The sequence below is a fragment of the Suncus etruscus genome, chromosome 16, assembly GCF_024139225.1.
Source record: "Suncus etruscus isolate mSunEtr1 chromosome 16, mSunEtr1.pri.cur, whole genome shotgun sequence".
Classification (NCBI taxonomy): Eukaryota; Metazoa; Chordata; class Mammalia; order Eulipotyphla; family Soricidae; genus Suncus; species Suncus etruscus.
The window spans coordinates 20279542-20301579 of NC_064863.1; the positions used below are offsets into that span (position 1 = coordinate 20279542).

The 22038-nt window shown below is 45.8% G+C and overlaps 1 non-coding gene across 1 annotated transcript; it reads left to right on the forward strand.

The window, feature by feature from the left end:
- The first annotated feature begins 4578 nt into the window (after nt 1-4578).
- LOC126033035 (U6 spliceosomal RNA) lies at nt 4579-4685 on the forward strand. The gene has a single exon (XR_007504192.1). It is a non-coding gene; the product is annotated as a U6 spliceosomal RNA (small nuclear RNA).
- Nucleotides 4686-22038: the final 17353 nt, after the last annotated feature.

Genomic DNA, 22038 nt, shown 5'->3' on the forward strand with positions numbered 1-22038 from the left:
GAAATAACAATAAGGCTGGGCGGTGGCTCTAGAGGTAAGGTGCCTGCCTTGCCTGCGTTAGCCTTGGATGGACCGAGGTTCGATCCCCCGTGTCCCATATGGTCCCCCAAGCCAGGAGCAACTTCTGAGCGCATAGCCAGGAGTAACCCCTGAGTGTTACCAGGTGTGGCCCAAAAACAAAAACAAAAACAAAAAACAAAACAATAAATGTAGAATAATAAAGACTAATAGTAATAATATTATTAATAATAAGGTAATTAGAGGGTCTTGCTTATATGCACCAAAGGAGGCGAGGACATTGGATTTGAATATACAAACAGGAACAAAGCAGCCAACGTTAAACTAGAAACTGTCCAACGTTAAAACTAGACCCCAAAATCTGCACCATTTCCTTGGTTTGAACATTTGCTCTCCTGCCTTTAGCACCTCTAAACATCACTCGCTCTGCATGTCAGTCTAACAAGATTGGCCATAGAAGAGTTCTTGGCCCATATGCACAACTTGGCCTGCAAAAAAGTCTGGGAAATGTATTCTCTAACTTTCTGGCCTATGAGTACCACAGAGTTCATTAGAAGGTGTTGCAAAGGGGCCAGAGCGATGGCGCAGCTGTAGGGCATTTGCCTTGCACCCGAGTGACCCAGGACAGACTGTGGTTCAATCCCCTGGCGTCCCATATAGTCCCCTAAGCCAGGAGCGATTTCTGAGCGCATAGCTAGAAGTAACCCATGAGCATCACTGGGTGTGGTCCAAACCCCCTCCCCCCAAAAAAAGGTGTGGCAAAGGATACGAGCAGCCACGCTCCAATATGTGCCACAGAGCAGCTTCCAACTAACTATTCAAGAAGAGTGAATGCTGGACTCCAAATATGATCACCTATCACACTGGTTAGTATGATTGGGCTCTGGCATGGGCTACCACAGAGAATCTCAAAGTCGAGATGACCAGTGAAGCCTGGTACCCTCAAACCATGGCTGATGGAAATGCCAGATAACTGCTAAGGGTAGATGCTAATACATTATCTGCTTGTTTGCAGAAGGCACGGAGGTGAAAGTTTGCATTGTTCTGTAGACAGAAACATTCTGACATCTCCTTCCCATAAGCCCCCATCTCCAAGGAAGCTCGCCCAACATACTTTCATTTCTTTCCTCTTCCTCTCCCTCTCTGCTTTCTTGCTTCTCTGCTCGCAGATCTTTCTGCATCCATTCTAGGTTTCTGCCTACCCTTCTTGACCCTCAAAAGAATACTCTTTCCACAGCATAGATTTCCTGGCTTTTCCTGTGATTTAGATAAAAATCGAAATTCATGGTCGGGAGCCATAGCACAGTGGGTAGAGCATTTGCCTTGCTTGTGGCTGACTGGGTTCAATCCCTGAGCCCACCAGGAGTGATTTCTGAGTGCAAAGCCAGGAGTAACCCCTCAGTGCTGCTAGATGTGGCCCGAAAAACAAACTAACAAAAAACAAATTCTTTAAGTGCCCCTTATAATTCCCCCAATTCACTGTCCCCACCCATGTGGTCAAAAAGCCTCAGGGAACAGAGAGTTAGCACAATGGTTAAAGTGCTGCCTTGCATATAGTTACCACTAGTTTGATTCCCCATATCACATATATTTCTCAAACACCACAGGAGACATCCTTGAACACAAGAGTAAGCCCTGAGCACCACAGGGTGTACCCCTCAAAACAAAACAAAACAAAACAAAAAGCTCCCAAAGCCTCCTGGTTATATTTCTACCATATATCCCTCCAGGCTCACTTCACATACCTTGCCCCCTGCTGTTTCCCTCAGTTCTATACACCCCACACACACATAGTTTGGAACAATTTGACTTCTATTGCTGTCATGTACCTGGCAAGCTTTTCCCATCCTTTCAACCTAGCAAAGACTACTTATTCCATTCATTTTCTGAATGTATCTATTCAATATATTATGGCCCCTCACCCTGGTTCTCAATACGTGAGTGTTCTTTCAGTTGACAGAAATTGGTGAGTGCATCAAAATTCAGATGGGTACAGGAAAAGTAGAGGATTGGGATAGTTCATATAGTCCATCGCAGGCACCCTTAAAGTATAGAGCGAAGCCTTGACAGTTTCTTATTCTATTTTTAACTCTATTGAGATGACCCCTCAGCTAGTTTGCTCTCTTCTTCCTTGGGTGCATGACTGCTGTGTTGCGTTGCCCATTGGATTGACCCAACTTTAGGGTTGAATTTTGGTTAGAGAGATGGTCTTCCATTAAAGTCTTTTCAAAGCCTGTCAAGGTCTGACCTTTGAGGAAAGAGCCCTTTGTAATAAACCCAGGAATCTCCTGCTGACGTCTCTTCCTATGGCTCATTTCCCATGAGCCAGCCCTCATCACTTTGATCTTCTCCCACGTAGCACAGGACCCACTCAATAGAAGTGGACTGAACAAGACCAAATAAACTTAGAGGGAAAAAAAGGAGGGGGAAGCAGTCCCCCTATACAGAAAACAGTAATAAAGAAAGTGTGTTCTACTACCACCTTGAGACCTCAATTAATGTGCTTTTCTCCTCGTGAATCCTTGCTTCCAAACAAACAGAACCTGACAGCCTGAATTAAATCATTTATCTTTCTAGTTCCCTGCCTTGGCTCTAACACTGGTAAAAAAAAAAAAAATCCTTGATATTTCATAAAAATAAAAAATAAATGACAGAAGCAAAGAACTCCAGCCCAATACCTTGAGCTTATGTGATAGTGCAACAAATCTATAAACAGATTTTGGGGAAATTGTTCCCTTCCCATCCTTCCACTTGCACAAAATTAAATGCCAAATTACCATAATAGATCACTTTTCTTACACAAACCTTGAAGAATGCACATGTGTGTTTTGTCTGTGTGTGTATATACATTCAGGCACCCCAGTCATTTTATTCAACCCCATATATTGTTACACCCATGAATTACAGCATGCAAACAGCCTTTTGCAGTGAAAAACACAACCTGAAATGCAGAAAACTTCTGCTAAATGCTATGTTCTGGTTCCTTCCTACACGCTGGAGTGCCTTTTGATTTAATGTGGGCTCCTAACCATGGGCCTGCAAGGAAACAGAGAGACCATTTCCACTCTGCCCTGTATAATTAAATACCTCGATGAAGTTTTCTCCGGTTCTGCTTTCTGGGCCAAACAACGCTTGTTTGCATTCCATCATCATATATAAACACCCACAGGCCAGGAAAATTTACCTTTGCAGTTCTAGTGAAAGTCCCTTAAATCAGGCCGCCCTGAGCCACATTTAAGCAAATCTAAAGGGCCTGTGGTTATGAAGCCTGCAGTATTTGTTTTTCTTCAAATAACAAAAATATCCTATTTACAGTCTGCTATTTGAAAAGGGATATAGGGTAGAGCTGCCGATACTCCACTGATAAGCCCCTGCATCATGTCCGTGGATCCCAACAAGCGTCTGTTTTTCTTCAAACCTCTCTCTCAGAGCTGTCACTGGAGAGCTAAGTTTGGAGTCTCACTGAAGACGTCAGAGGTCAGAGTTGCACTAGCCTGGCTCCTTGGCACTAGGCCCTCTTGGCCATGTACCATGACCTATCTGGATTCCTTCTCTGTGACCTGTAGCACCTGAAGTGTAGGTTGGCCAAGTGGAGTAAATTGGGCAAAGCTTCCCAGGGACCAAGTGTAATGGCTGATACGTTATAAAGGCTTTTCAGGACTGTAGCCATGGTCCATTTTCATAGTTTCAATATAATGTGATATTTTTTTATTATAAAAAGGAAAGAGAGAAAAGAAAAGAATGACCTCTGAGATTTCCCAGGTAGTCTAGTTCTAGCCGATACTTCTGTGGCATTTTTCAGAGGAGAGGTGGGCAGATTTCCCTTTTTGCATGCACTACAGTAGCCCAATGCCACCCCCTACACCCACCACCCTCGACCCAGCTCCGAGACTTAAATTTATAAAATTTTCAAGCTACCAAATTTTGTTCAGATCTTTACATCCTGAACCACACAACACCTCAATATTTTATAGTAGTGTCAGGCCAGTAGTAACATAGGAAATATGATGAGAAAGTTACATAGAAATCTACACAGAAGGCACAACTATCACCAATCACAGCTCAGTAATCCTTACACACTGACTTTAGTAACATCATGAAGACATAGAACAATCATTTCAAATGGACTCTTGGTGATCAAAGTTTTGATAATTCCACTTGCCTTTGTGTTGAAACAAACAATATGAAATAAATTTGTACCTGAAATTGGACAGGAATGGGTGGTGGGTGGGAGATTAGGGACACTGGTAAAGGGCAGGTCACACTTGTAGTGGAATTAGTATTTGAATTTTTTTTTTTTTTTTTGTGGTTTTTGGGTCACACCCGGCAGTGCTCAGGGGCCACTCCTGGCTCCATGCTCAGAAATTGCTCCCGGCAGGCACGGGGGACCATATGGGACGCCGGGATTCGAACCGATGACCTTCTGCATTAAAGGCAAACGCCTTACCTCCATGCTATCTCTCCGGCCCCAGTATTTGAATATTTAATGTCTGAAATAACTGTATTATGAACAACTTAGTAAATGACAGTATTATAAAAATTATATTAAAAATAAAAGGGGTGCTCGCTTCGGCAGCACATATACTAAAATTGGAACAATACAGAGAAGATTAACACGGCCCCTGCGCAAGGATGACATGCAAATCCGTGAAGCGTTCCATATTAAAAAAATAAATAATAATAAAAATGAAAATAAAAGGGGCCCGGAGAGATAATACTTTGGGTAGGGTGCTTGCCTTGTATGCAGCCAATCCAGTTTTGATCCACGGCATCCCATATGATCTTCCAAGCACCACAGGTGTAATTCCTGAGTGCAGAGTCAGCTGTAACCCCTAAGTATAGACAGGTACGATCCCTTTTCTCAAAAAAAAAAAATGCAAATAGGGAAAGAAGGAAGTGGAGCAGAAGGAAAAAACAAGAGACAAAGAGAGATACATTGAGGGAGTTGGGCCACATGGGGCAGTGCTCAGGGCTCACTCCCGACTTCACACTCAAGGAATCACGCCTGGTAGTACATGGGGAACCACATGTAGTGGCAGGAATCCAGCAGGGACAGCCACATGTAAGGCAAATATGTTAACCTCCATTCTTCCCCTTAAGCACCCCCACATATTGTATCTCCAACCTTAAGAAAAGGCAAAATAAAATAAGAAACAAACATATCTACCAGACAGATGCCATGACATTTTGGCCTATTTATTTTCATTTATATTAGACATATATTTCTAAATAATGGAATCATCACTCACTCCACCCTGCAATCTTTTAGTTCCTTCTACTTGCTACAAAGACCTTAGCACTGCAAACCATAGTCACATCAGTAATAACAAAAGCTTAGCTGTCTAAAGCCAATTGGATGGCACCTTCGACCTCCAAGCCAGTAGAGCAAAATGAGACAAACAAACACACAGGGGCTGTCCAAGCTTTGGGTCACCTGGGCAGACCTTCGTGAGCTCACAGTGGCCATTCACTCAATACAGTATCGCTCCCTCACCCTGGCTCCCAATATGAGTCACTGTTTAAATGGACAGCGGCATTAAGGACCACTAATGAGCAGGTCAGCATCCAGTGGGTGCATGAAGAGAGGAGGTGGGGGGTTTCACACAGCCAATCAGCTGGCACCTTTCAAGTGTAAAGTGACAGTTTCCTATTCTATTCTTGCCCTCTACATCTAAAAGATCCTAGAAGCTGGAGTGATAGATAGCACAGTGGATAGGGCTTTGCAAGTGGCCAGTCCAGGTTCAATTGCCTGCATCACATAAGGTCCCCAGAGCCTGCCAGGAGTTATTTCTGAAAGCAGAGCCAGGAGTAACCCCTGAGCATTGGTGGGTGTAGCCCCAAAAGCAAATATATAAATAAATAAATAAATAAATAAATAAATAAATAAATAAATAAAATATCCTAAACTTATTCTATTCTTTTTCTGGCTCTATTATTTGCTTTCCCAGATTATATTCTAAAAAGACCTAAAATGTTGTGCCTAAGAGACTATCCCAACCATGGGGCTTTTGTTACGGGAACAATCTCCCAAACTCAGTCTTTATGAGGCTTTTTCCAGGTGTCAGGCACCCCCACCCCCTCACACACACACACACACACACACACACACACACACACAAATACACACATCAACTGTCTGCCATCTTGCCCAGGCACTGATGAGGCCACTAAAGCTCAGAACATGTCACTGGCCCAAGTTCCCAGCTGTTAGGGAGTCTGATCAGAGGGATCTTTTGCTTCTGAATTCTGTGCCCAAGGTGGCTGGAAGCTCACTAAAGATATGCTGTATACCTAGGAGGGTCTAGACTCAAGACCTGGCACCTCCACCTCATAAACACAACTGCAATCTAGAGCCTGCATCCTTCTTCCTTCACTTAAAGACACATTATTGCTCACCTCTACACACCATATCCATGCCAGTCACTATTGGGTTGAGTTAGTCCATTTCACAAATGAGGAAAGTGAAACTTGGGTTCCCAAAAGACCGGCAGACACTAGGGGATTTTCTAGGAGCCTCCTGGCAGCCTCATCTCTGTGCTCCCAGCCACTCGCCAAGGCACACAGCCCTGGACACCCCCACAAGCAGGATGTGTGCTGGCCTCAGTGCAGAACGAAGACCAACATGACTGCAGGGAGCTTTTTCTTTTCTGGGTCATGCAACAGTACAGGCAAGGCAGCTTGGGTACAGGAGAATCTGAGGTTTGAGCTGATGGTGTCCTGTAAGGGGATGCCTAACATGCAGTGATCAGTTAAGGAAAACTATTGGAGAGGTAAGACTGGAGGCAAGAGGGCTGGAGCAATAGCATGGTTGCAAAGCCTTGCATGTGGCCAACCTTGGGACGAACCCTAGTTTGATTTCTGGCATCCTATATGGTTCTCTGAGCCTGCCAGGCGCGATTTCTGAGTGCAGAGCCAGGAGTAATCCCTGAGTGCCACCAGGTGTGGCCCAACCCCCCCCCCGCCCCCCCAAAAAAAAGAATGGAAGCAAGGTCCCATTGACTAGGAGGAGACAATGTTTAAAGAAAGCTCTTCTTTTTGTGGAGCAAAAGCTTCCTGAGAAGCCAGGACACGAGGGTTGATCAGTGTCATTGGCCTGTATGAGTTTCATTAAAATGGAGCAAGAAATGGTACATGGCATGAGAAGAGCAAGGAGAATTCGAAGCAAGAAAAAGAGGCTGGGCGAGGCCAGGATGGCTCTGTCCTCACGGTGCTTTCTTCTGAATCTCAGGCACTTTGTTTGCCACATGGGTTTGTGACATGCTGGGGCTGGACTGCTGAGTTGATAAAATAGAAACACCAGGTAGGGGACCTAGCCCTTGGAGGATGTCAGGGCCTTGCTATGTGTGATCAACCCCCTTTCTCAATCCCCACTAATTAAAAAGAAAAGGGCTGAAGCAATAGCACATTAGTAGGGCGTTTGCCTTGCACGCAGTTGACCCAGGATGAATGTGGGTTCGATCCCAAGCACCCCATCTGATCCCCCAAGCCATGAATGATTTCTGAGCACATAGCCAGGAGTAACTCCGGAGTGACACCAGGTGTGGCCCCCACCCCCAAAAAAGAAGGAAACAAATTGAAGAATTGGGTAATACTTAGCATATCACTCAATGATTTTCTTCCCACCAGGCCAAACTTCTGAGACTCCACGTTTGGCTAGTCCTGGAATGTGTTTACTATGATGAACTGTGAGAGGGGCCACCCCAGCCCAGACCACCCCTGGCCAGTTCAGGATGTCACTGTGGAGGGAGCGGCTCTTGGGGGAGCTCTTCCTCATGCAGCTGTATCCAAGACAATCTAAAGGCTAGAAAAAAACCTTTGTGCACACCAGACACTGAGTAGGATCTGCACAGAACAGTGATGAGATCTGTCCTGCACCTTCATTCTCCTGCCTCCTGCTCTCTGCACTCAGCAGCTGAACAGATTGAGGTTCTGAGCAGTTGAGAAGCCAGGTCAAGGTCGCGAGCCAGGTAGGCAGCAAGCTCGGTACCTCTCCTTTTGCTGTGCCTGTTGTGAGTACCATCCCCCTTCTATTTTTCCCCTGGTTCACTCTTCCCAGGGAAGGCACTTTTTCCCCATATCCAGTGCTCATGTGCTCTGCAATTCTCTCCCATGACACCTGTTATAGCCACAGCCACTCTCAGTGTGGTTGCAGCATCAAGTCAGAGAACGGACCACAGCTTGCATATCAGGCACAGGGACTGGAGTGAGTGCCACTTTGGCCAACATGAATCACCCAGCCTGAGAGTGCCGTGAAAACAGTCTCTTAGGACAGCACAAGGGATGAAGTAAACAAATGATGTGCACATGCTTGGGGGCACACCACACAGGGCAAGCTGAGTGGCCCCTGCCATGGTCCCTTCCACCAGGGCAGACCAGGCTTCAACCACAGGTACCAGGCGATTCTGCCAGTTCTACCATTGCAAATTCTACTTTTCTAGGGCCAGAGCGGTGGTGCAGTGGTAGGGCATTTGCCTCGCACACGGTTGACCTAGGACGAACCTCGGTGGTTCAATCTCTGGCGTCCCATATGGTCCCCCAAGCCAGGATCGATTTCTGAGTGCATTGCCAGGAGTAACTAACCCCTGAGCGTCACCAGGTGTGGCCCCACCTCCAAAATTGTACTTTGCTAATAGGCAGTTGAGTGGCTGCTCCAGACACCCCCTGAGCTGAGACGGGCCCTGAAACCTGTGCTCATACACACTTTTCTAGCTAGGAACTGTGAAGGGGGATAAAAAGCCAGACTGGAGAGAAGGCAGAGGCGCTGCAGAAACTTGCATTCATTGCAAGGGAGACTGATATGTCTTCACAAACCTGCAGTTTGCAGATAGTTCAGAGGGGCTGGAGGTGCCCCTGGGAGGTACAGGGCAGCCTAGGTGGGCACAGACCTCCAGGTACAGGCTTGGGGGGGGTGTGGTCCCCAACCGGGCCTGCATCTTCTGGGTATAGAATAGGACACGCCCAGCTCTCCAACATCCTGCTGTTTTGAGCTTGTTCTCTCATTTCCCCCAGGACTCAGGTGTGTGGCTTGGGCCTTAATGATCTCCGGTGAAAGCACTGTCTGGGGTGTTGGCCTGTGTCTTTGCAAGAAAAATCTAAGCCAGCCAGTGTGGCTCCATTCCTTTTCCTTCACCCCCTTCGACCAGACCAATCCGGCCTTTATTTTATTTTTTTTCTCCTCCTCTTGAATTTAAGAGCCTCGCAGACACAAAGATCCTTTTAGCTTTTAACATATTTAATAATTTATTATTTATCTGATATTTTTGTAAATGTATTCCTCAGATGTGCCTTCACATCCTCGGCTTCCAATTTGCACCTGCCTGGCATTGTGGATGTTACAACCCATTGATGCTCTTCGGGCCCGGCTTCCTCTTTTAACACTTCTTTATAGTCCTAATGAACTTCTATGCTTCATTTACTCTGGAAGATGGGCAAGCTCCCTCTCACATTTCCCGGCTCACAGGCAGGCCCGTCACATGTGTCACGAATACAGTGTTGATTTTCACCGCGCTGGATGGTGGATTTTTTGTTTGCTTGTTTTTCCTCAACATGTCTGCCCTTCAGACTGCTAGTAACCAAGTTTCTTCCTTCTTTGAAAAACTTGCTCTTTTAAATTTCATCCTTTCTCTCCCCCCACCTTGGGGACTGTGTGTGTGTGTGTGTGTGTGTGTGTGTGTGTGTGTGTGTGTTTGGATCACACCTGGCAATGGTCAGGGGTTACTCTTGGCTCTTTGTTCAGGAATCACTCCTAGTGATGTAGTGATGTCTGGGGGGGGGGGGGAGCACATAGGATGCCAGGAATTGAACCTGGGTTGGCCACATGCGAGGCAAATGCCTTGGCTGCTGTACTATCTCTTCAGCCCCAGATTTTATCATTTATTAAGAAGTCAAAACCAGGGATCAGAGCAATAGTACAGTGAGTAGGGCTCTTTGCCTTGCATGTAGGCAACCTGAGTTTGGTTCCCTGGCACCCACCTGGTCCCCCGTGCTTCTGTTGTCACTATCTACCAAGGCTTTTAGATATTCCAGATTATCTTGAATTGGGGCAGAGAGATAGTATAGTGGGTAAAGCATTTGCCTTCCACCTGATCAACCCCCGGGTCAATCCCCGCCATCCCATATGTCCCCTGAGCCTGCCAGAAGTGATTTCTGAGCAGAGAGCCAGGAGTAATCCTTGAGCATTACCAGGTGTGCACCCTCCATAAAAACAAATAAAAAAATAAAGATTATCTTCAATCACCGATTGTATAAGAGTGATCCAGACTTCCAAAGAACATCTGGAGCATATAAATATAAAAAGATATAAAAACCCCAAAAAGGAAGTGCAGGTGATCGAGGGGATAAAAAGATCTTGGCTCCTCATCCTCTACCCACACAAGGGTCAGGTGGGAGGGGTCCCCATCCCTTGTCTCCATCTCAAAGCAGCAAGTGTCAGTCACATGGCACCTTCATCTCTTTCCGAGGAAAGAACCACAGGCCCCGTTCTCCAATCTCTAAATCCGTGACTCATTGACCTCACACGAATTGCCCAGAATAGTCTGGGAAGAGTTGGAATGGAGTCAACTATTCAGAGACGCCATTAAGTCCACTCAGGTGGCAAACCCAGAAAGGCCACTAGGGGGCGAGTGTGCTCATTCATTGTTTGGGGAGGTGGTTGGCCTAGAGCTGCGTGCAGGACCCCTGGCTCTCCACTCCAGTCCATGTCTGCCTGCACCTCCCTGCCTCTCACCACAGCTCAGAGGCTGTGTTACCTCCGAGACAAACCTGGCCCGAATCACAAAGCCCAGAGGAGAAACTGTCTGTCCTGGGCTGTTGCTGGGATCCCAGGAGACAACTCTAAACTGGACTGGATAGTGTGCAGACAGCAGAGATGGGACACAACCCACATGGTGGGCAGCCTGCATCTCCCCTGTCCTCCTGTTGAGGAACAGTTTAGTTCAAGGTTAGCCCCCAAACCCTCAATCCAGAAAGCTGCTTTCCAAAACAAAAGGGTCTAAGTCCCCCAAAACTATGACATGAGAAACTGCTCTCTCTAAAATACAGAATATGCCTATTTTATTTTTAAAGGTTCTGAGAAGTTCAGCAGGAAGGAAGCCTGTTGGCAGAACTGGAGTGCATACTTCTCTTGTGGGGGACCTGGGCTTACTCCCTAGCACCACCAGACTCCCCAAAGCACAGCCAGGAGTGCCCCTTTCTGCAGAGAACACTTATTTATGTTCACTTTGAGAAATGCAGGCTTGAGGCAAATAAGGGCTATAAAGAGAGTAAAGAACTACAGGGATGGGTGGGGTGGGTGGAAAGATAGCACATCAGTAGGGCTTTTGCCCTGCATGCAGCCGACCCAGGAGGGACCCGGTATCCCATATGGGCCCCAGCCTGTCAGGAGCAATTTCTGAGTGCAGAACCTGAAGTGGCCTCTGAGTGCTCCCAGGTGTGACCCCACCCCCCCAAATAAATAAAGTTAAAAAAATAAAAAGAACTCCTGGGACTTTACACACTGGAGTGGAGTCAACGCAGATATGGCAGGGGCAGAAAAAATAGAAAGGGAAGTGTCCCAGCATATATATATTTTGGTTTTTGGGTCACACCCCGGCAGTGCTCAGAAATCACTCCTGGCAGGCTCGGGGGACCATATAGAATGCCAGGATTCGAACCACCGTCCTTCTGCATGCAAGGCAAACGCCTTACCTCCATGCTATCTCTCCAGCCTCCCAACAAGATTCTTACAGAAAGTTTGCATTAGGGGAAAATATATATATATATGTATATATGTATGTATATACATACATATATACATACATATATATACATATATACATACATATATATATACATATATACATATATATATATATATATATATATAAGCCAAAGTGCTCAGAAATTGCAAAGGCAGCCCGCAATCCGAACAAATGCCGTTCAAATCTACAGGAGAAAAGATGGCCACCAAACACTGTCACACAGCCCAGGGAGGACAAAAATCCTAACACGCACCCTGCATCAAGCTGCCCAGCTCACCAGCATGCTAGGCTGGCTTGGAACAGCAGAGTCACGGGGACAGATGGCGAGGCCTGGATGTGAAGTCTGTGCTCTCCAGTTCAGTGAGAGGCCGGTGGAGACAAGGACAGAACCAGCTGCCGCGCTGCAGCTGGACCAGCTTGCAGGACTGACCTTGGGGGGGCCCCGCGGTCAGCAGTCTTGGAGCCTGGCAGCTTGCACTGACTTCATGCTTCAGGCAGCACATCAGAGAAAGCACAAAACTTAATTCTTACCGGTGGGTTAAAGATAGATGTAAGTCCTCCGAGACGCCTCCTGCTATTAGGGAGCCCTGTGTGGCCTTCCCCTGGACAGTAAAATTGGTGGGGGGCCTGATCTTAAGACGTAGACCAGCTCTTGTCACGAAAGATTGTTCTGGAACATTCTTGGAACCTTACCATTTTGGGGGAAGGCACATCTGGCAGTGCTGAGGGGTTACTCCTGACTCTGTGCTCAGAAATCACTCCTGCCAGGCTTGGGGTACCATATGGGATGCCAGGATTTGAAACACTGTTCGTCCCAGGTTGGCCTTGTGCAAGGCAAATGCCCTACCACTGTGCTATCATTTCTTTTGTGTTAATTTACATCAACACTGCTCAGGGCTTACTCTTGGCTCTGTGCTCAGGGTTCAGTTCTGGTGCAGCTCCTGGAACCAAATGGGATATCAGGGCTAAAACCTGGTGGTGTCTAGCAGGTAGGACAAGAACCTTAGTTGCATTATCTCCCTGCATTGCCCGCATCTTGGCAGTCATGTGGTCCTCCAGTTCTAGGGGCCCATGTCAGCTGACCAGGGAGCACCCAAGATCCATCCAGATATGTTCTCCCAGAAATCCTATTCCCATTGTGCCACTGCTGTTGGTACTTCCTGCACCATGTTTCGACTGAACTTCACACACATGTAGTGAGTGTCACGGGTGGTATGAGGACATAAGTGTCTTAAAAAGTCAATGCTGGGCCAGAGAGATAGCACAATGGTAGGGCATTGGCCTTGCATGCTGCTGACCCAGGAGGGATCTGGGTTCAATCCCCAACATCCCATATGGTCTCTTGAGCCTGCCAAGAGTGATTTCTGAGCAAAGAGCCATAAGTAATCCCCTGAGTGCAGCCAGATGTGGCCCCAAAACAAACAAAAGAAGTCAATGCTAACTAAAACACAATTTAATTTTTAGGTTTTTGGGGCCACACCCAGTGGTACTTAAGCCATTATTCTTGGCTCTGGACTCAGAAGTCACCTCTTATAGTGCTGTGAGAACAATATATGATGCTGGGAAGTCGAACTGAAACCAGCCACCTGCAAGTTCAGTGCTACCTCTCTGGTCTACAATTATATTGACCCACTACTCTAAAACTTGCACAAAACACAAGTAGATGCTTTTGTATTCTTTTGCTTCTGCTTCCCAAGAGTCTTTCTCTGTAAGGTCAATATTTAACTATACAGATGGGAGCATTAAGATTGGGTCTTGGGCAAATTAAAACACTCTCCCACTCCCAATCACACAGAAACTCAGTTTCATCTGTCTCCGATATCTTTCATGAGTAGAACACCCAGGGGAAGAATCCACAGGAATGTGTAAAGGAAACAAGTGGGACGAAGGTTAGGATGAATGGCAAGAGTGTGTGGGTAGGGAGCCGAAGCGGTGGCAACGGCTGACCTAGGATGGACTGGGGTTTGTTCCCCCAGCATCCCATCTGGTTCCCCAAGCCAGGAGCTATTTCTGAGAGAATAGCCAGGAGTAACCTGAGTGTCACCGGGTGAGGCCCCAAAACAAACAAAAAGTGTTTGGGTGGGAGAGAACACAGCCTTGATTCTGGCCTAAAAGAGAAACTCAGCAATAAGTAATTTGCATGAAAATATTCTCTCCCTTTGGTTTCAGTCATAGGGCTGCTAAGGCTTCATAAAGGGAGGGGAAACCTCAAAATTAGTCCTTGTTTTCCCCTTTAAATTGGCCATGCTCGCATACCAACTATACCCTTGTCTTTGTCCTTAATAACAGCATGCGTGGGCCCTGGTGGCTCCAGCCCCTACCACACACAGGGCTTTGCTTCAGGTGTTTCACCTGTCGGTAACCACAAGCACATTCCCTGACATTTGTAAGTGCAGGCGAGTTTACCAACTTTATTTCCCCACATGCTTATTTCATTCTGACAGCAGATGCTTTTCCTGGGGAGCAAACAGAACCAAATTAATCAACGAATAATTAATATTTATCAGGCACTACCGATGCAATTGAGAAATACGACCCTTCCTTGTTTCCCCCCTCTGCACTGGGTTGCTGAGTTCCCTTTGCTTTCTTAGTTAACAGGTTGTATTGCAATATTGTTTTATTTGTTCCCTTAAGGAGTCTTGGCTTCTCTTGCATACCAAGGATCTAAGTGCAGAGCTTCAGGCCGAATCACAAGTGCTGCCAGTGGGAATTATGGATGGATGATGGGTAGATGATGGATGAGGCGGGGATGTGCAGATGGACTAGATGTCTCAATAGGTGGCTAAGAGGGGGTAAGACCTATGGAATCACCCACACTTGGTACCTTCCTGGCTCTGTAATTGGGAGCCATGTAGTTAGTTAACCTTCTATGAGAAAATTAGGTCCCATTAAGTTACTGAGGACTAAATGAGAATGCATAGAAAAGGTTTTTCGTAACTCTTGTTTTTTATTTGGGTTTTTATTGGGGGGGGGGGATGTTGGATCACACCCAGCAATGTTCAGAGGTGAGTCCTAGCTATGTTCTCAGAAATCGCCCCTGGCAGGCTTAGGGGACCATATGGGATGTCAGGAATGGAACCACTATTGGTCCCAGATCGGCTGCGTGCAAGGAAAACGCCCTACCGCTATGCTATCTCTCCAGCCCCTAACTTTTTTTTTTTTTTTTGGTTTTTGGGCCACACCCGGCAGTGCTCAGGGGTTACTCCTGACTGTCTGCTCAGAAATAGCTCCTGGCAGGCACGGGGGACCATATGGGACACCGGGATTTGAACCAACCACCTTTGGTCCTGGATCGGCTGCTTGCAAGGCAAACGCTGCTGTGCTATCTCTACGGGCCCACTAGCCCCTAACTTTTTATAAATTTTATTTATTGATTTGATTGGTTGGCTTGGGGGCCACATTCAGCGGTGCTCAGGGGTTACTCCTGGCTCTGCACTCAGAAATCGTCCCCAGCAGGCTGGGGGACCATATGAGATGCCAAGAATCAAAATGGTCCCTCCTGGGTTGGCCGCATGTAAGGTAAACGCCCTACCACTGTGCCCTCTCTGGCCCCATCCCCTAAATCTTAAGGATAAAAAAACTACTATAGGTGGGGGTGCTGAGAGGGAGCAAAGGAGGATGAAGAGCTGGAAGATGAGGAAGAAAGCAGGGGACCAGTCAACACATTAAGGAATTGAGGAGAGGGAAGTCAGAAATTAAGATGCTGGTCTCGCATGTTGCCATCCTTGGTTGGATCTGTGACTCAATACCCAGCACCAAGTTAGGAATAGCCCTTAATAGCCCCTAAATGCACTGGATAGCCAGTGGAGTTAGGAATAGCCCCCAGATACCACTGGATGTGGCCCAAACCACTTCCCCTTTCCCCAATGATTTTTAAATAGTATTCATTAAAAGAGATGCATTTAGAATATTATCTAGCTCTCACATTTCTAAGCTTATTTAGGGAGGAAATCAGAAAAGACAACACAATGCCCTGGGTTTTTTAACATTCAGAGCTGGTGCAAACACTCACAAGGCAGGCTAGAGAGGCGTAAGTCAGGATTTCAGCTGCCTGGGGTGAGAGGAAGGCTGGGAGAAGGGAAAGGAAAATGAGATTGGCAAAGAGTAGACAGATTTGTGAGGACATTCAGAGGGTTTGGGGAGCCCAGTTTTGTGCCAGAGTGGAGTTGCACAGGGGATGGAATTAGTTATGGGGGGAAGATGCAGACCAAGAGATCAGATCCTAACCGACACACATTTACTTGGAAAAGAGAAGTTGATGGTTGGGGGGTGAGGTCATGGCAGTGATTAACCAGTCAATCTTATTTTGTTTTGTTGGTTTGTTTGGGGGAGGCACCTGGCAGTGTGCTCAGGACACATTCCTGGTAGGCTCTGAGCTCTGGGGACATTCTGGGAATCCAAGAATCGAAATTGGGTTGGCCACATGCGAGCGCCCTACTCACTGTTGCTCCAACCCTGATTCTGTTTTTGTTTTGAGTCCACACCCAGTAATGCTCAAGGGTTACTCCTGGTTCTGTACTCAGGAGTCACTCCTGGCAGTCCTCAGGGATCCCTTATGGATTCCCTGGCTTATGGGGATCGAACCAGAATCAGTTGCGTACAAGGCAAGGACCTTACCAACTGTACTCTTTCTGGCCCTCCAGTCTTTTTTTTTTTTTTTTCCCCTTTTAATCATTTCTGGGCCATATTCGGTGATATTCAGAAGCTAATCCAATGCTATCCTTAGTTGTCGGTTCTAATGATGTTCAGAGAGCCATGCAGTGTTGGGAGAAAGTCCAAATGCTCTAGCCTTGGAGGAATCTTACTATAACCATCATGTGGAGACGATTAGGTAACATCACCAAAAGAATAGCCATAGTTCTGGGGACCAGAGTGACAGCACAATTATAGGGTGTTTGCCAACCCAGGTTCAATCCTCAGTATCTCACGTTTCCCTGAACCTGCCAGGAATAATCATTGGGTGCTATCCAGTGTGGCCCCAAAAGAAAACAAATAAAAAAGAATAACCAAAGTTCATGTGCAAAGTATAGAGCTAAGTATCCTATATCAAACTCAGCAGTATCTTATCCTATACTTTTATTCCACAGTTTACAGGTGAGAAAACAGACTTAGACATCAAGTTAGTTAGTCCGAGATCACAAAGCTCCTAAGAGGTAGAGGGAGACATTGAACCCTAATTTTCTCAAGTCTCAATCAAAGCGTTGTACCCAAACTCTTCTGCACATTGTTCAAAATAAGTGAAGGGTAACTGTCTCTTCACTGGGTTTAGTCCAGTGGAGGTAATAAGAGGGTTCAGAGACTATGTTTGCTCACTATCCAGCCACTTTTGAATCCTTTTACTATGGTTTCATACACATAATTTTGGCTACAATGATTTTGTGGTGCCTACTTATTTTATATCTAGAAGGAAAAGTAAAGGAAAAGGGGGAGGGTTTAGCTTGAAAGGGAGAAAATTAAGCTCAATAAGTTCTATGGACAGAATGTGGAAAGTTGACCAAGAAGAAATTGAGCTAAAGAGATGGATATTCTTTTTTTTGAGGAGGGGAGGTTTGGGTTTTTGGGTCACACCCGGCGGTGCTCAGGGGTTACTCCTGGCTGTCTGCTCAGAAATAGCTCCTGGCAGGCATGGGGGATCATATGGGACACCGGGATTCGAACCAACCACCTTAGGTCCTGGATCGGCTGCTTGCAAGGCAAACGCTGCTGTGCTATCTCTCCGGGCCCTGAGATGGATATTCTTATTGCAAATAATTAACTTGTAGCATGAGTTTGTGCTCAGGTGTCACGGGGCTGCTAGTGGAATGTCCTCTGAGAAGCAGCAGGAATTGAGACCATTGGGGACCAAAGTGATAACGCAGTGGTAGGGCATTTGCCTTGCATGCGACTGACTCAGGAAGGACCTTGGTTCTATTCCTGTGGCATCCCATGTGGTACCCTGAGCCTACCAGGAGTGATTTCTGAATGAAGAGCCAGGAGTAAGTCCACTGGGTGTGGCCCAAGAACAAAGAATTGAAATTATTGAAGGGTCTGAGCCAATGAGTTCTGCCATTTTGAATATATTGTTGTAATAGATAGAATTCCATCATCTTCTCTAGATAGTACTGCAGGCTTAATATTACCTACAGCCTGGCTGATTATTTTGTGCAACATGATCATGCAAGGAATGGGCTTCTATTAAGAGTCTCCTGTTCTTCTAGAAGGTAGAAGGTAGTACACTGTTAATATTGGCTACAAACATAATCAACAGAAACTAGAAAGGTAGGACAGTGGGTAGGATATTTGCCTTGGTACGGTTGACCTGAGTTTGATCCCGACATCCCATAAGATCCCCCAGCACTGAAGTGATTTATATGTACAGAGGGAGGAGTGACCTCTGAGCATTACCGTGTGTGGTCCAAAACCAAACATAAGCATATAAATATCTTTTTTTTGGGGGGGGGGCACACCTGGTGGTGCCCAGGGGTTACCCCTGGCTCTGCATTCAGAAATCCCTCCTGGCAGACTCTGGGGACCATATGGGATGCCAGGAATCAAACCTGAGTAGGTCCTGGATTGGCCGCATGCAAGGCAAACACCCTACTGCTGTGCTATTATTGCTTCAGCCCCTATATAAATATCTTTACATACATAATCAACTGTTTGGTCAGTCGATGACTGCATACACATATATCTATTTCCATGTGTGCCTACTGTCAAATGTCAAAGTAGTGTCACTTCTTCCTATGACTTCTAGGTTGTTCAGTCTAGAGACTGTCATTCCTCTTTGGGTGGATCAATTGTCTAGCAAATCCCACTCTGCAAGGAACATCCAGGAAGCACCAGGGAGAGAATCCTGCTGTGATTTACTGGGAAGAAAATGTCACTTTGATTTTTAAACAGTTTCTCGGTGTTTTTCAAGCAGCATCTTCTTTTGTTTAAAAGCACAGGCTATCTTTTCAATGTATTGATTGTTTCCTTTGCTGTGCAGAAACTCTTTAGTTTAATGTAGTCCCACATGTTTATTTTAGTTTTTGTTTGTGCTTTTGGTGTCTTGTTCAAGAACTCATTGCCACGACCGATGTCAAGGATACTTTCCCCTGTGTTTTCTTCTAGGAGTATAATGGTTTCAGGTCTTATATTTAAAGCTTTGATCCATTTCGAGTTATTTTTGTGAGTGGTGTCAGATGGAGATACATTTTCCTTCTTCTGAATGTAGATATCTGGTTTCGCAGATATCTACATCTTTAGAAAGCTGTCCTTGCCCATTTTGTCTTCTTGGCACCTTTCTCAAAAATCAATTGACTCTATAGGAGTGGGTTTATTCTGGACTCTATTCTGTTCCACTGAAATAGGAGAAAATACTCATAAACCACATGGGTTAATCATCTAACTATAAATAACCTAGAATTAAACAGAAAAAAAAAAAGTCTAACCTCCCCAGGCCCCAATAGCCAAAATATCCAATTTAGAAATAGGCAAAGGATGTGGCAGGACATTTTCTCAAAGTAGACAATGAAAATGGTCAATATATGCATTAAAAAGCGCTTGACACCATGAACCACCAGGGCAATGCCAATCAAAACAGAAAAGGGGAGCCCGATAGCACAGTAGGTAGAGCATTTGCTCTGCAGACAGCCAACTGTAGTTCAATTCCTAGTATCCCAGCAGGCAGAGGAAATCCATTGGTGCAATGTATAATCCTATCACAAGGCAAGGTACCACCTTACATCTCTGAATGACTCACATAAAAACAAACAAGTGTTGTCAATGGTGTAGAGAAAAAGAACCCCTCTGCCCTGTTATTCAGAATGTATGATGGTACAGCCAGTTTGGAAAGCAAGATGTGACTCCCATCTTCCACCTGATCCAGTAATTCCCACTGCCAATTAGGTAACCAATAAAATAAAAATATTGACAAAGTGACAGTACAGCAGGTAGGGCATTTGGCTTGTATGAGGCTCTCCCTGGCACCACATTTGGTCTCGCCAGTCCCCACCAGAAGTGATCCCTAAGCACAAAGCTCTGAGTACCACTGGGTATGACCCCAAAGCCCCAAAAAATAATGTGCAAGCACAATGTCCTGGTGTGTTTATGGTTCTGGTCATCAGAGCAGCAAGAAGACAAAAGGGTGGGAAGGGTGCAGAGTTCTCCCATAGCCCTCAGAGATGCCATGTGTTATCTGTCTTTGGTTGTGCCAAGAATCAAACCCAGGGCCTCACACATTCACACACAAGTGCCCTGCCACGGAGCCATATCCCTGGTGTGTGTTCTGGCTCTTAACAACCATCCCACATTGCACACATGTATTTAAATGTTCTTTGTGTATATAGAAACATGTTGATTTTTTCCTGTTAGAACATGTATGTGCTCACATGCACACACAACCATTTCACAGACCTACATTTTCCTAGCCACATTGCTCTTAAAGAGGACTTGTTGAGAATTACTTTTCTTCCACAGACTTGACTGAACAACTTGTTGCCTGCTATTGGATGTATGTTAAGGAAACACAACTATATTCTCTGCAGGAACTCAGTTTAAAGTCAACATTCCTTAGTTGTTGTTGTAGTTTTGTTGTGGGCCAGCCTTGGTAGTGCTCAGGAGTTAATCCTGGCTCTGCACTCAGAAATCACTCCTGGCAGGCTCAGGGAACCATATGGATGCCTGGAATGGAACCTAAGTTGGCTGTGTGCAAGGCAAGTAGCCTCTCTACTGTGCTATCTCTCTGGATTTAAAAATCAACATTTCTTCCATATCACCGAATGCTCTCGGGTTTTGCTTTCTATACTAATTTTTATTTTGTCTTGAGGTTTACTCCTCGTCGGCTTGAGGGACCATATGTGTAATTAGGTATCTAATCCCACTTGGCCACATGTAAGGCAAGTACCTTGCTGCCTATACTATCACTCTAATATTTTGGAAGGACCAACCAAGTTTTTACTTTATTTTTAATTTATTGAATCACCATGAGATACAAAGCTATAAAGTTGGTCATGGTTGAGTTTCTATTATACGACTTTCGAGCACCCATCCCTTCACCAGTGTCCACTTACTCCACCAAGGGCCACTTCTACACTTTTTTTTTGGGGGGGGGGAGAATTTCGGGCCACACTCGTTTGACACTCGGGTTACTCCTGGCTAAGTGCTCATAAATTGCCCCTGGCTTGGGGGACCATACCGCAGTCCTTCCTTGGCTAGCGCTTGCAAGGCAGACATCTTACCTCTAGCGCCATCTTGCTGGCCCCACTTCTACACTTTCTTAAGCAAACAGGAAGCCACAGATATGAAGGCTGCATTTGCTCAGGCTTTGGGAACTACTTTACCACTGTAAAGATGAACCCATTTGCTCCTTTGCTCCCCACCCCATCCGGAGGTCCTTGGCTACCTCATGGCCAGGAGAAACCAGTAGTATTTCTGGCCCCCAATCGTAATATTCACAAATAATGTGGTGGTAGGATTATTGACAACCCACTCCTACTCTCCCTCCATCAAGTTTGCTGACAGGGCCCAGGGCCTAGGAAATGCTCCAAGCCATTTATTCCTGTCCAGAGCCATCTTTTCCCCCCAGACCCATTAACATCAGCTTGTCCATGCACTATGCTCTGGCAAAGGACACCAAGAGGACCCACCTCAGGGCATATATATTTGTGCTGTATTTTTAGACTCCGCGTCATAATCAACATTATCAAGACTATGAAGAACAAGCAGGAAATAGTTCCTGTTTTCCTCAATGCCTTAGCTGACTGAGTACATGTAGTTGCCAAAAGAAAATGACTTTTTTTTTAGGGGGTTATGGGGGAAGACAGCATGGACATTATTCTAGAAAATAGAAATTGTTCTATATAACCCAGCAATTCCACTCCTGGAAATATACCCCAAGGGAGGCCGGAGAGATAGAACAGCAGTATGGTGTTTGTTTTGCATGCAGCCAATCTAGGAAGGAAAGTGGTTCGAATCCCAGGGTCCCCATATGTTCCCCCATGCCTGCCAGGAGCAATTTCTGAGCACAGAGCCATGAGTAACCCCGAGCGCTGCCGAGGGGCCAAAAGCACAATGCAGAAGACAATCAGTACTCCCATGTTCACTGTAGCACTATTCACAATAGCCCAAATCTGGAAACAACCCGGGTGCCCAAGGACAGAGAACTCGATAAACTGGTACATCTACACATGAAAAACTACTCTGTTGTGGAGAAAAGAAAGAAGTCATGCAATATGCAGCCATAAGGATGAATATGTTGAGTATCATACTGAGTGAAATCAGTCAGTGGGAGAGGAATAGACTCAATGATCTCTCAGATGTG